Source organism: Sparus aurata, chromosome 6 (genome assembly GCF_900880675.1).
Source record: "Sparus aurata chromosome 6, fSpaAur1.1, whole genome shotgun sequence".
NCBI lineage: Eukaryota > Metazoa > Chordata > Actinopteri > Spariformes > Sparidae > Sparus > Sparus aurata.
Genome location: NC_044192.1, coordinates 7,248,435 through 7,261,616, shown reverse-complemented (window position 1 = coordinate 7,261,616; position 13,182 = coordinate 7,248,435). Strand labels below are relative to the sequence as shown.

Here is a 13,182-nt window from a genome sequence, read left to right as displayed (position 1 = left end):
TAATAACTGCAGGACAATAACTCAGCGTAAATACATCACTTTCACACTTCCTTACTGTACAGTCTAGTGTGCAGTGTGATGGTAGATCAGTTTTGAGTCTTAATATGTGTGTTGAGCTCCGTCTAAAACCTTCAATAAATAATGGGCTGCAGTGGGTGTTCAGTCTGAGGGAAGTATCGCAGCAGCATGACAAGCTAATCTGATGCATCTCTGCACTCACTTCCTGCAGTGTGGGGCCTTCAGAAAAGATTCAGTCAAGTAAACAAATTATCATCCTGATAACTGAAGGGTAAAAACTCTCTTTGTATCAGTACAAATGCATCACTTTGACACTCTCTCGTAGCGTGAGCCTGGCATGTAGCTCCAAACTACATCTGTAAAATTCAAGATTTTTTCGGCGCTCTCAGCGAGAAGACAGTCAAACTTCAGTCGAGGCAACAATATGTTAATGTGAGAGAGTTTTGAATCACGACGTGTCTGTTCAGCTCCGTCTGAAAGCTTTAATAAATGATGGGCTGCAGTGGTTTGTTTCAGTGTGGGTGAGTGATAGCTGCAGGACGAGGAGCCTCTCTGAGGCGCTTTACTGAACACATGAACATCAGCGAGCAGCGCAGTGGTTTGATATTCACGTCCACATTCAGCTCCAACAGAAATCCTGTTTGTTTTTATTTTTTACCTGCGTGATGCAGCGCTGCGCTCATCCCTCCGCCCCCCCAGAGGAGACATTTCACTTAGGAAATGCAGGATAGACAGAGTCAGGTAAACATCTACAATGGCTGGCGCTCTGATTATGTATGCATGGCCGCCCGTCTGCCTGGAACATTTGCTGCAATGTGACTGCACCTCCACAGCATTTACCAGCTTAATTTGAAACCCTGCAAAGTAGATCTCATCCTTAATTTCTGTGCCGACAATCAAGAATAGAGCATCTTAACTTGGATAAACTGAGATTTTTTTTTGAAAAATCTGTTTATTGGGATTAAACTGAGATTTGTATGTTCCGCAGCAACGAGGCCGTAAATAGACTTTTCTTTTCCTTTAATCCGTCACTATTTCTGCAGGATGCACGCTGACGCAGTTTTTCCAGCTGTCATTAAATCTGTCAACAAAACCGTTTCACAAGTGGAAATCATCAAAGCTCCGTGCCGTTTCTTTGTTGTGTGTTTACGCGTGTGTGCGAGTGGAAGTTGTTGACACTGGCCGTCCATCATCCAGCGGAGGAGATCTGTTGCACATGGCGTAGTTTTTTAACCATCAGTGATGTTTATTTCGGTGCGGTGCGCTTTATTTACACTGGGACACATAATAAACATGTTGCACCGCAATTATTCCAACTCGTATCGACTTCAGTCGTCACGTCCCTCGAAGGCTGTTTGTGGGAAATGCAAAAGAAAAATGAATCTTCAAAATGTTTTCAGCAACATTACACACGGCAAATCAAATGATGAGATCGAGACAAAGCATATCAACATTTCTCAGTTCTGCAGCTGTATGTACATACTGCGGTGGAGTGCGTTGATTCATTATCTGTCTCTTAAGACAAACTGATCACATACTTGACTTAAGTTTATGAAACTGAAATGAAAGACAGTTTGACACCTGACTGTAACCAGCACACAAAAGGAGAAGTTAAGTTTTGTTTAAGATGCAGAACAGAGGAAGTGCTGAGTCACACTGATAACACTCTGAGTGCTAAACTGTGGAAATGATCGAAAATCTGACAAAATACTGAATACTGAAGGCCTCACAGTCATGTGGGCGGGACTGTAAGTCAGGCTGAGTCTGACTGGGTGTGTGAAACTTCAAGTTAAAGGAAGCAAGACGAAAAAGGTAGAAAATGCCGAAAACAGGAGAAGACATAAACAACTAAAGGAAACAGGCAGCTCATCCGTCAGCAGCCATGCAAAGCTAATTAGCCGATCAGGCAATGCGAGCCTTTAGCTGTCTGCAGGGTCAAAATGTGTTTGTTGAAGAAGAATCTAATTTGTGCATTTCACAGAAAACGAGGTCATTAACTGGTGAGGAGACGTTTTCAACCTGCAACACAATCGCCTGAATTAATGTTGCTGACGTAGCTTTCTGCAGACCCTGAAACTTCACATTTCTTTAGGTTTGATTTGCCATTTTAAGTTGCGACAACGCTGCGCTAATTTGTCTGATAGGCACAACGAACATTTGGTTAAGCTCAGAAAAAGAAATCGAGTTTTCACTTAAAATACCTGCTTCTGTCTCCATGAGCACGGATGGAAGATGTCCTGAACTTTCCTCTGGTTTAACTCTTACACATGTTGAAACTACGTCTTGAAGTGGTCTCTAGACAGGCAGCTCTCTTCTCTTCCTTTCTTAGTTTGTAAAGTTGCATTCTATAAATAAATATTTATAAAATTAATTTTGGTGATGAAACAATTACAAATAGAAGGCAGCTCGACCATTCAAACATCACTTTAAGTCAGACTGTTGCTTTAAGTAAAATATTCTTTTGAAAATTAGCAACAACAAACTTTGCACACACGTTTTCCTCATCAGATCATCAATGTTGTTTAAAACAAAAAGCTGTAAAAAGCTGCTGCAAATCACCTTTATTTTCAGGAATTTTTAAGTTCTGTCTTCAATTACCCAAACCACGGATTTCCCACATGCATATAAACTAAGGTTCTGCTGAACACATGGACTCTTTCAGAACCACTTTGCTCCACACTTACAACAACAGTAAGACACGTTCACGCCAGAGAGCGTCGACTGCAGTGAGATCTAACTGAACAGCACACTTAAAGGAAGAGGACGGATATTCTGCAGAGACCTTTCCAAACCCAAACATGGTGCTTTGAGAAATGGCAAAAGGTTTAAAGATAAAGGCAGACGGACATGGGACGGATCGCGATGACGTAATGTCTGATGATCGGAGCCGAGCACAGGCATTAATAATAACTATATAAAAATAGCAGTCTTCTCGCTGATGGTCTCGCTTGCTGTTACAGGTCATTTATAATCATCAGTGGAACCACGAGACTGTTCCATGAACACTTTAGAGTCACTCATAGTCACTTTAAAAATACACTTTAAAATAAACGTATCCATAATATTTCTTAAAACAGCTTGAAAAGTACCGACTCCTGCAGCAACGAACATTTCTCTTGCACTACTTAAGTCTCTTAAGTAACATTCCCGAGCAGTGATGTGCACAAGGGGGGGGGGTCAGGGTCGCCCCCCCTCGTGGCCCAATTGTTGAAAAACGCGCGCTAAAGTGCCCTCCTGAGAGCCAAAACGCGCGCTAAAGTGCCCTCCTTAGAGCCAATACGCGTGCTAAAGTGCCCTCCTGAGAGCCAAAACGCGCGCTAAAGTGCCCTCCTTAGAGCCAATACGCGTGCTAAAGTGCCCTCCTGAGAGCCAAAAAAGCATGCTAAAGTGCCCTCTTGATTGGCAAAACACACTAAACTGCCCCCTTGGCTGGTTAAAACATGATAAACTGCCCTCTTGGGAGCCAAAACACGCGCTAAAGTGCCCTCTTGGGAGCCAAAACGCACGCTAAAGTGTCCTCTTGGGCGCCAAAACGCGCGCTTAAGTGCCCTTCTTTTCGCCCCTGCCCTTCAAAAAGTCTGCGCACGCCACTGTTCCCGAGGCATCATTATAAGAACATTTGACGTCTGTGTATGCACCTGTGACTTATTACTTGTTATTAGACCCCAGAGGGATCACTGAACAGAACAGGTAGAGCGGGTCGAATCCTCATCTCCCCCCCCCAGCTGAATGTCGAAGTGTCCTTGAGCAAGATACTGAACCCCCGGATTGCTCCTGATGAGCAGGTCGGCACCTTTCATCACTGTATGAATGTGTGTTTGTATCTGTGAATATAACAGGTGTTGTAAAACGCTTTGAGCGATCTGTAGACTGGAAATATGTTATGAAAATGCAAGTTACCATTTACGTCTGCACTCTGGAGTTACATGTCAGTCAACAATGTGGATGGTCCTGAAATGTTCTCTTCCTTGTTCCTACGTGAGTTTCTGCAAGATGAGTTTTCATTTTTTAATCACTGAAAACTCATCAGCTACCCCTTTTCTTCAGGTCGAGTGCCAAACCTCATGATATTGGGCGTTCTGTGTGATTTTAAAGGCGCGTTCTTGACATTTTCACACATAATTATCATGCAATGCAGAGCAAAGCTACAGATTACCGACATCTCTCCGATAGAATCTCTGCTGTTTTTATCTTTATTTCATCCGAAAAGTCAAACTAATTTGCATCATTACTCGGGGAACACACATCGCCTGATTGTGTTATTCTTTGAAATGTCTGTGTAATGAAATCTGGCCAAACATTTTGTCTTTCCTAATGAGGCCTCTCAGATCTGCAGCAGCTTATAAACTCAGATCTTAGCGCGGAGCAGACTGTGTAAATCAGATGACGGATGCGAGCCTTTGAAAACCGGAGCTTTATTATGTTTTCACAATATTAACAATTAGGGTAATGGTGTTTCTGTAAGTGCTCGTGAAAACACAGAGTTAACAAAGTGCATGTAAATGTGAAATCTCGAAAAAAGCATTAAATGAAGGGGGATAAAAAAAAAAAAAGAAAGTCTTTGTTGAGCCCTGAAGAAAAAAAGATGTTCACACTGCTGACAAACCAGCATTTTTATCACATTTTCCTTCGTCTGTTTACTCTCGAATTAGCACCAAGTGACAAACTTGCTTGCTGGATGCATTTAAATCTGAGTTTACGTAATCTGACTTGATTTATTGCTTGGAATCATTATCTTTAACTTGCGAGGGGCGGCTGGATTCACAAGATCAAGTGACCGTGTGATGTCGCGTTTTATATTTTGAGTAACTGAATTTTTTTAATATCAGTTTACAGTATATTACCAATTGATTTCCAAAATGATACATTCAGTAATTTGTCTTGAACTGTCAAACCAGGCATATGTGGACTCTTTTCATATTCATATAAATGTTTTTTAAAGGAGACCAAGTACACTTTCTCCATTTTTTCCTTTCCTTGAGTGTTTTTAGCCGCACCAACAGAAGCCCCTCTCTCCCACAGGAAACGCTGCTCCTGAAACGTCTCGTCAGCTGTCCTGTCTACACTCGACGTTGTGACATCACACTATGTCACCATGTCGCACGCTCATTTCAAAATGTATGCGTGGTGGCTAGTTTGGCACGTGAGAGCTGGTTTAGCACAGCTGCTCTGTTTGTTGCTAAGCGGTGCTGAGTCAGGCGTGTGTGGGCTGACCAATCAGAGCAGGCTGGGGGTTTCAGTATATGTCTATATATGGTCGTGAGTGTATGTATATGTATGTAATGTTGTGTAAACAGGTGAGCTCCGATGGATCGCCAGCAGGAGTCGGATGGAAAGGAGTGATCAGCCTCGAGGCCACCAGCAGAGCCCGAGGCTACAGACTTCCACATCTAAAATAAAAATGAAATTGTGCTATTGAAATTATTTCTGCTTTATTGGATTCTTTTCATACCCGCCTAAAGGGATATTCAGCATGTTCTAATTGCCACACAAACTATGACCTTTAGTCTAATAAAGCTCAAAGACAGGCGCGGGTGTAGCTGAGGGTAAACACAGGTACCGCACATCTGAAGATACAGAGTCACAACACACCGTCATAAGAGAAAACACAACAACGAGCTTTTTGAAGGTTTAAAAGGTCACACGTTTGATCCTGTCACTGCAGTTTGTCCTGCAAACACGTCCTGAGGAGACAAACCGAGCATCGACCTGCCTCGACCCAATGAGCACACGTGTGTTTATTGATAAACCTGATTGTAACCGCCTCTAAACAACCGTGATGACGTATTCTTAATTTACTGCAGTTCATTTCTCATCATACGCAACAGAGATTCATCGCCATGCTCATTAGTAAAGATACATATCTCCTCAAACATGACTTTTTCATGTTTGATAGTGGGAAACATTGGATTTCTAGAAAGCATCTTTTATATTAATCAGCCAATTCAAAAAGGAAGAGTCCACTGATCCATCAAACTAACTTCATCAGGAGACGTTCGGAGGTGACGTTAAAGGTAAAGTTCAACCCAACACAAAAATTCGGTCATTATCTCTTCACTTCCATGCTGATGGAAAGTCGGGTGAAGTTTCTTCATCCAGAAGATATTTCTGGAGCTTCACAGCAAATAAGCGTTGTAGCGCTGAAATAGCTGGAAACAGACGTGACAAAACAACTAAAATAAGACTCCATGCAGCTCGTCCTGTGATTTCCGATTCTCTAGAAGCTCTAAGATGCAGAGAAAGATGTTACTGTGACACGCAGTCGAGCTCGTGCACCCACTTCAGACTGGTTTCATGCTCTCGCTTTTAGCTTCGCAGCCACTGTGACGATTCTGCCTTTAAAGATGACATGAATATCATCTTTTAAGATCCGTTTAGGATGCTGGACAAGCTGTGTCGCGCCATTTCATTTATTCTTTCAGCTGTTTTTGTGGATTTTTTTAAAACAAGCCTCCAGCTACACTGTTTTGCTCTGAAGCTCCATAAATGTTTTGTGGACTTTAGTGGAAACTTCACCTGACTTTCCACCAGAATGGGGGGAGGGGAGATAATGAGTGAATTGTCTTTTTCGGCTTTCCTTCAACATGTCTCTTTGTTATTTATTTATCTATTTATATGCATAGTATTAACTGTATGTAGACACTCATCCTTGTACAATTTGTAGTTTTATTCTATAAGAGTCTGGACTGCTGGTAAAAGTGTGAAGTGAGGAGTTTATAAATGTAGGAAAAATAAAACATTTAGCTCATAAATGATCTACAGATCAGACTGACGCTTCTGGAACAAAGAAGCATTGCCACATACATGTATTTAGTCCGTTTAGTTTCATTTAATTCAAACGTAATGGTAAAAAACAACAGAACTCGACACAATAAAGGACTACATAAATAAGGTTTTCACGAAGGGAAACAGGTTACATGTGCAGAAGAAGAAGAAAGAAATTCCAAAACAAAAGCATTCTTTGCACGTCCGACCGCGCTGTGACGTTGAACCGCTCGGGGGGATGTGTTTCAGTAACATTTCAACTTCACCGACTGGTTCTCCCAGAATTCACTCCTGTTCTTCCTCGGCGATAAACCCGTAAGCGCGTTTGCTGCATGGGCGGCAGCAAAACAGTGTGAATCAATGAGGCCTTAATGAGCGTTGCCTTGTGGATGATGTGTATGTCTAATTTAGTCGACATTAATGATGCAGAGAAGCCTTCAGCTCATTTTCTCTCAGGTGGAGCGAATCCAGCGCCGTGGGATTTTCTTTTTCTTCCACACAGGGAGGGATTGACCTGCAACACAAAGAGGTCACGGAGGTCAAAAACACACACTCGGGTAGTTTGCTCACATCTCCACTCTTTCCCTCTAAGTGATCACCACGACATGACTTTCATCTGAGCTCTGCAGAACAGGTCAGGACACTCTGCTTTGCATGTTAGCAACTCTCGATTTGCAGCAGGAAACGGCTGCTTGAAAAATTCAAATCTCAGCAGTCAGAAACCGTGTGAAGTGAAGCGCTCGCGGCACGATCAGGATTATCATCTCGAGTCTGTCTGTCGGGGCTTTAACTGACGGAGGTGGGATTGTTCAGACGGGGCGTTTATGTTACTGGCTTCAGCGCAGCTCGGGACTTGTTTTGATGAGTTTCAACTTGTAATAAAACCTAAATTAACTGGTCGTGCTGTTGCAGAATTGCAGGCCAGAGGGCGAGTTTATCTGACGGTGATGTAATATGACTGAACATGTGGAGGAGAACAGGACGTCTGCTTTGGTTTTTGTGTACAGAAAAGTTCCCTGTGTTTTATGGCTTTGTGTTACCTGCAAACACACTCAATACTGATGCTGTAGTGTACTACTGACACACCTTTAAAGCACAACTGTACATCGCTGCAGCAGTTAGATGTGAAACCCCTTTGACATGAGACATTTTGACGTGAGATCTCTGTGCGAATTATTCCATGCATCGTATGAAAGAGGCAGTTAATGGCCGAAAATCTAAATGTATGACACATGATACCAGAATCAAATGAAATCATTTCTATTGATCACATTGCCACAGTAGGCTTTACAATCCTGACAGTGAATGAGTTTTTCTGTCCTTAGACCCTCGATACAAGAGAGGAAAAACTTGCCATACTGAAAAAAAACTTTTAACGGGAAAAAGAAGATGGAAGAAACCTCAGAAAGAGCCACAGAGGAGGAAATGCAATAGATGTGTGCAGAACAGAACAACAAGGTAATAAAGCAAATGTTGTCATTAAAAAAATGGTAATTGCACGATACTGAGAGTAATATTACACATCATATGATGTTAATGTTGCAGGCTTTGTGAAATCGTCAAATAATGCATCATGACAAAACTTTACACCCTTAGAAAATATAAAAGGCAGTAAGACGAAGGGAAACTCCAGCTGAATAAATTGTGATTATTAGCCGATATATTGATACTGGAATTTTCCTTCCTATTATCGTGTACCGGTCGGGCTTGAGTCAAACATTTTAAAAGTACATTAAAAAGCAATCACTGGTAACCAAGAGAGACAGCCACATGAACTATAGCAGCAAGGAGATGAACAGGGAGAGAAATTCCCCAGGCTCCCTTATAAAATCAGTAAATTTAGCGAGTTGTCAAGACAGGAGGAACTTTATAAACTTTACGAAGGGCTTTTTCCGAAAAGATTTTAATTATTGGGTTGTTCTGGTTAATTCAGCATGTTACAGCTGAATTTTTGTTGGTGATGCACCCTAACTCTTACATCCATGGTTGGAAGTTTACCAGATCCGTTGTCTGCAAGTGAATAGTTCTGTTACTTCAACCAGAGCTGATTTGGATCATGTGACGAGGTGGAAAGCTGCAGTAAAATCCAGCAGGTCGCTCTTGAGTTTGGATTGATGTGTCAGACTATTTTAATGATAATAATTTTTACTCATGATCTGTTTTTATCCCAATGAAACCTGCCTGTTCCTCATATTTTACACATGTACACCACAAATAGAATAATGACCTGCTCACAACTTCCTGGTTGTCTTGACCACATTGACCTCTGAGGAGTTTACTGTGTGTCACTGGATGTGGATGAACTTCCTCTCTATAGCCATATTTAGACTTTTGCCTATTTGACATAATAAAACGTGACTTTTAACAGCTTTAACTCTTCCCCACAGCAGCAGACAGTCATTGAACGGTCATGCAGGAGAAACTCACACTTCAGCAGACTTATTCTAAACTCACAGCAAACAAATCTGAACATCCGGGAAACGCAACCTCGATCTGCTAAAAGACGTGGAATGTCTTATTTTCTTCTTCTTTTTTTTTTTCCTTCCGCCCTTCAGACCCGGTAATGATGGAGGAGGGAAAAAGGGCGACATGATTGGTGGATGCAAGCCGGTAGAGGAGAAAATGCAAGCCCCGTTGGTTTTGTTGCATCGGGGGGGTTGAAAGCTGAACGCTCCCCCCCCCCCACCACCACTCTTCTTCTTCTACTTCTTCTTCTTCTTTTTTTCCCCTTCAGCTCAATGACAGCAGGAGCCAGCCGGGGCCAGGCGGTGCGGTGGGAAGCTTCCCCCCGGTGCGAGAAGGATTTCCCTGCGAGCGTGCGGTAAGGACAACAACAACAACAACAACGGCAGCACGTAGAATAAACAAACAGACGAGTGTGCGTGAGGCTCACCAGGAAGGGAGACAAACACACATAGAGAGAGAGAGAGAGGGGAGAAGAAAAAAATGTACACAATACACAATGGTGTTGCCTGGGGCTGCCGCGATAGCTCTCAGACAAACTCTGAGAGAGACTCGGCTCGTCTCTCGCCTTTTATTTTTTTTGCTTGACAGCTGCGGGGCCAATGGAAACGTGCACGAGGCCAGCTGCGCTGAGGCTGCAGCCAATGGAAGGATGTGAAATGCGGAGCTGCTACTGGATCCGCGCGGTAATGTTAGGCTGGCTAGCAGCAGCCACACCGCCGCTACTGCCCGCCGCTGCTAGTGCTGCTGCTAAAACTTCCACCAAATATTAATAAATAATTAATTAAATAAAGCCGTTTGTGTGTTTTGGCTGCTGCAGTGGCCATTTTAGGTAAGAAGCGCCCTTTAACTTTTTCATGCGGCTTGTCTTTGTGTGTGTATATGTGTATGTGTGAATAGCCGTTAGTGTTGTCTAGACTAGCCGTTGGCGACAAACCGGCGCAGGACTCCGGCATCCAGACTGAATATACTCCGCGGAGCTGCTCGCTTTATGTGGATTAAATAGATATATCACGGAGTTCCTCCTCTTCCTCCTCCTCCTCCTCTGTTCATCCCTCCCCCTCCTCCTCCTCCTTCTCTTCCCTCACCCCTCCCTCCTCTCCTCACCTCCCCATCTCTCTCTCTCTCTCGCTCGCTCTCTCTCTCTCTCCTCTCTCCCCTCCCTCCCTCGCCTGCTAATTTTTTATGCATTTTTCTAAACTGTCATGGCGATTTTGTGTCCTTGGAAATAAAAAGCGCCAGTGTTTTTCGGGCTAACCGGGAGGATGTCTTGCCGGTGAGAGCGTGTGTCCGGTGTCCGGAGCAGGTGAGCAGTGAGCCGGGGAGGGTTTTTCTGTGGAGAGATGTCCCCGAGAAGGAGTTTTTAGAGGCTGTCCACACGTGTAAGGAGAGGGCTGTTATAATGTATTTACAACAGCGATGCAGTGACATTACAGAGCTAGCGGAGAGAGCTAGCTCGGTAGCAGCGGGCGCTAACATGAAATAGGACACAGTGTCTCCTTGTCTCTGTAGGTGTGTGTTGTGTGTGTGTTTTTTTTTCATCGCAAGTCGCCGTTTTGCTCGCCGGGAACTTCTTTTTTTCTGCTCCTCCGAGCTAGCTCTCCCAACTTGTGGCGATCCGGGGGCTTTCAACATTCAAGCTAGCAGTGGTGTTAGCCCCTCTGCGTCTGCTAGCGTTCGTTACAGCCAAAACCTCAAAGAGGTGTAAGCTAGGCTGTTAGCCCGTTAGCCCCCCGAAACGTTCGTAGCTATAGCAGCCAGGTATGTGTGCGGACACATAATGAGTCACCCAGGTACGGGGTTAGTGTGTTCGTCTGTGCACACACTTTCACCTGGCCAGGTGGAAACACCCTGGGGCAACAGACAAAGGGTGTGCCAAGAGCTAACCCCAGTCATGGTGATCTGTTTTTTTTTTCTGGGTAACTGCAGAAATGGTAAACATTATAAATAAGTTCAAGTTCTAAAGTTGAATAGGTTTCCACATTACATTGATACTCAGTGGTCAAAACTCTGCTGACTGCAGGATGTTTTCTCCACACCTGCCAGGATCATGATGTCCTACAGATTCTTTTCTCTCCCTTCCAATGTATTTGACATGAATAGATTATTCTATGTGAGTAATTATTTAAGAAGAAAAGAATATTTGGAATACCATGTGTAATTTTTCAGCAAAAAAAGTACATCAAAGTCAAACAGTGGAACAACTAAATGATTAATAAACTAATCATTTCAGCTCTAATCTTAAAGTAGACACATTAATGTAGGGCTCCATAGGTAGCAGAGCGTAAACGATTAGTCAAGTAATTGATTAGTTGTCAACTATTGAATCAATGCTGATCTCCACAGAATTTGCCTCACATCCTCAGTATTTGGCGTTAAGCTGCAAATCCTCATTTAGATATCAGCTATTGAATTAATCGCCAACTATTCTGATAATCAAGTTCTTTGAGGAATCTTTTAAGAAACAAAAGTTAAAATGATCTGTTTCCAGCTTTTTAAATGTGGATATGTTCTGCTTTCTTTCCTCCTCTATGACAGTGAAGTGACTATTTTTGGATTGTAAACAAACATCTGATGATGTCATCTTGAGCTGATGATGATTTTTGGCCTCCAGCAATATATCCTCAAATCCTCTGGATGTGGTATTAAGCTGCAACTAATCGATTAATAGACAACTTGAAACTAAACTATTATAACTAACTATTTTGATAATTGATTAATCAGTTAGTCTTCTAAAAAAAAGAAAAAGTATATTTGGTCTATATTCCGTTCCGTTTTCTTTTCCGTGAGGGTCGCGGGATGTTGCCGCTTTTTCCCCCCCTAAGGGGTTGCGGGGCTTACTGGGGCCAAATCCAGTTTGACTCTATGGGCGTAGGCCAGGGTACACCCTGGATGAGTCGCCAGCTCATCGCAGGACCCTTACTGATGGCAGTGGCTGCCTTCACAAGGTGAAAGGCAGCACATCAGGAGCAACTTTGGGGTTCAGTATCTTGCTCAAGGATACTTCGACATGTAGCTCAGTCCCGCCCTGGCGAACCGGGATTCGAACCAGTGATCTTTTGATCACCAGTCAACCAGCTCTACCCACTGAGCTACAGCCATGTCATTTTTCTTTGACAAACCACATAAAAACATCAAAGTAGACACATCACTGTAGGGCTAGATAGGTAGTATAGCTACAACGATTAATTGAGAAATCGATTAGTTGTCAACTATTAAATGAATCCCCAACTATTTTGGTAATTGATAGTAGTTATAGAAGTTAAAATTCTCTTATTCCAACTTCTTACATGTAATACATATTTACTTTATTCGTCTATGACGATAATCACCTAATCACAATTGCACACATTTTAAACACTAAAAATGAGTTCAAGCTAAAGTCTAAAGTTTCCACATTATATTGAATGTTTAGAGTCAAGACTTTGTTGTCAGCCTGGCTGCAGGATGTTTCGCTCACACTCCTGTCAGGTGGTCAGATGTGGTCCTACACAGATTTTCTGTGTTTGGCATTATGCTGCAACTAATCGATTAGTTGTCAACTTTAAATGAACTACCAGTTATTGTTATAATTGATTAATCAGTGGGAGTAATTTTCTAATAAAGAAATTATTCCTGGCATTTAATGTTTGGCATTTTTCCATGAAAGTACAAAAGTGAACAACTTATTTTAACATCTAATTAGTGCTGGAGTACATGGGTAGAAGAGCAACAATGAACTTTGATACTATTGAATCGATCAACATCCCTTTTTAAGGAGAAGAAGTTGAAATCTCTGTTTTCAGCTTCTTAAATGTGAATATTTTTAGTTTTTTTTCCTCCTCTATGACAGTAATCTGAATATTTTTGGATTGTAAACAAAACAAGACATTTTAGGACGTCATCTTGAGCTTTGGGAAACACTGAGAATCCACATTGTTCCCCATTTTCTGACAT

At 42.5% G+C, this 13,182-nt stretch overlaps 1 protein-coding gene and 1 long non-coding RNA gene across 9 annotated transcripts in view; one reads left to right on the top strand and one right to left on the bottom strand.

Annotated features, from left to right (window-relative positions):
- Window positions 1–6,827: 6,827 nt before the first annotated feature.
- Window positions 6,828–9,404, bottom strand: LOC115582955 (uncharacterized). Its single transcript, XR_003984283.1, has 2 exons — window positions 9,211–9,404; window positions 6,828–7,297 (listed from the first exon to the last, which is right to left on the bottom strand). It is a non-coding gene; the product is annotated as an uncharacterized LOC115582955 (long non-coding RNA).
- Window positions 9,405–9,498: 94 nt separating this feature from the next.
- The window catches only part of chd6 (chromodomain helicase DNA binding protein 6), a 101,229-nt gene continuing 97,545 nt past the window's right edge, over window positions 9,499–13,182 (top strand). For 6 of the 8 annotated variants that reach the window (XM_030419211.1, XM_030419215.1, XM_030419217.1 and 3 more), the window contains exon 1: window positions 10,185–10,552. The gene's annotated coding sequence lies outside the window, so the exon portion shown is untranslated. Of the gene's footprint in view, window positions 9,605–9,934; window positions 10,079–10,184; window positions 10,553–13,182 lie in introns of those variants that run through there. The other 2 variants (XM_030419210.1, XM_030419209.1) reach the window with 2 other exon arrangements.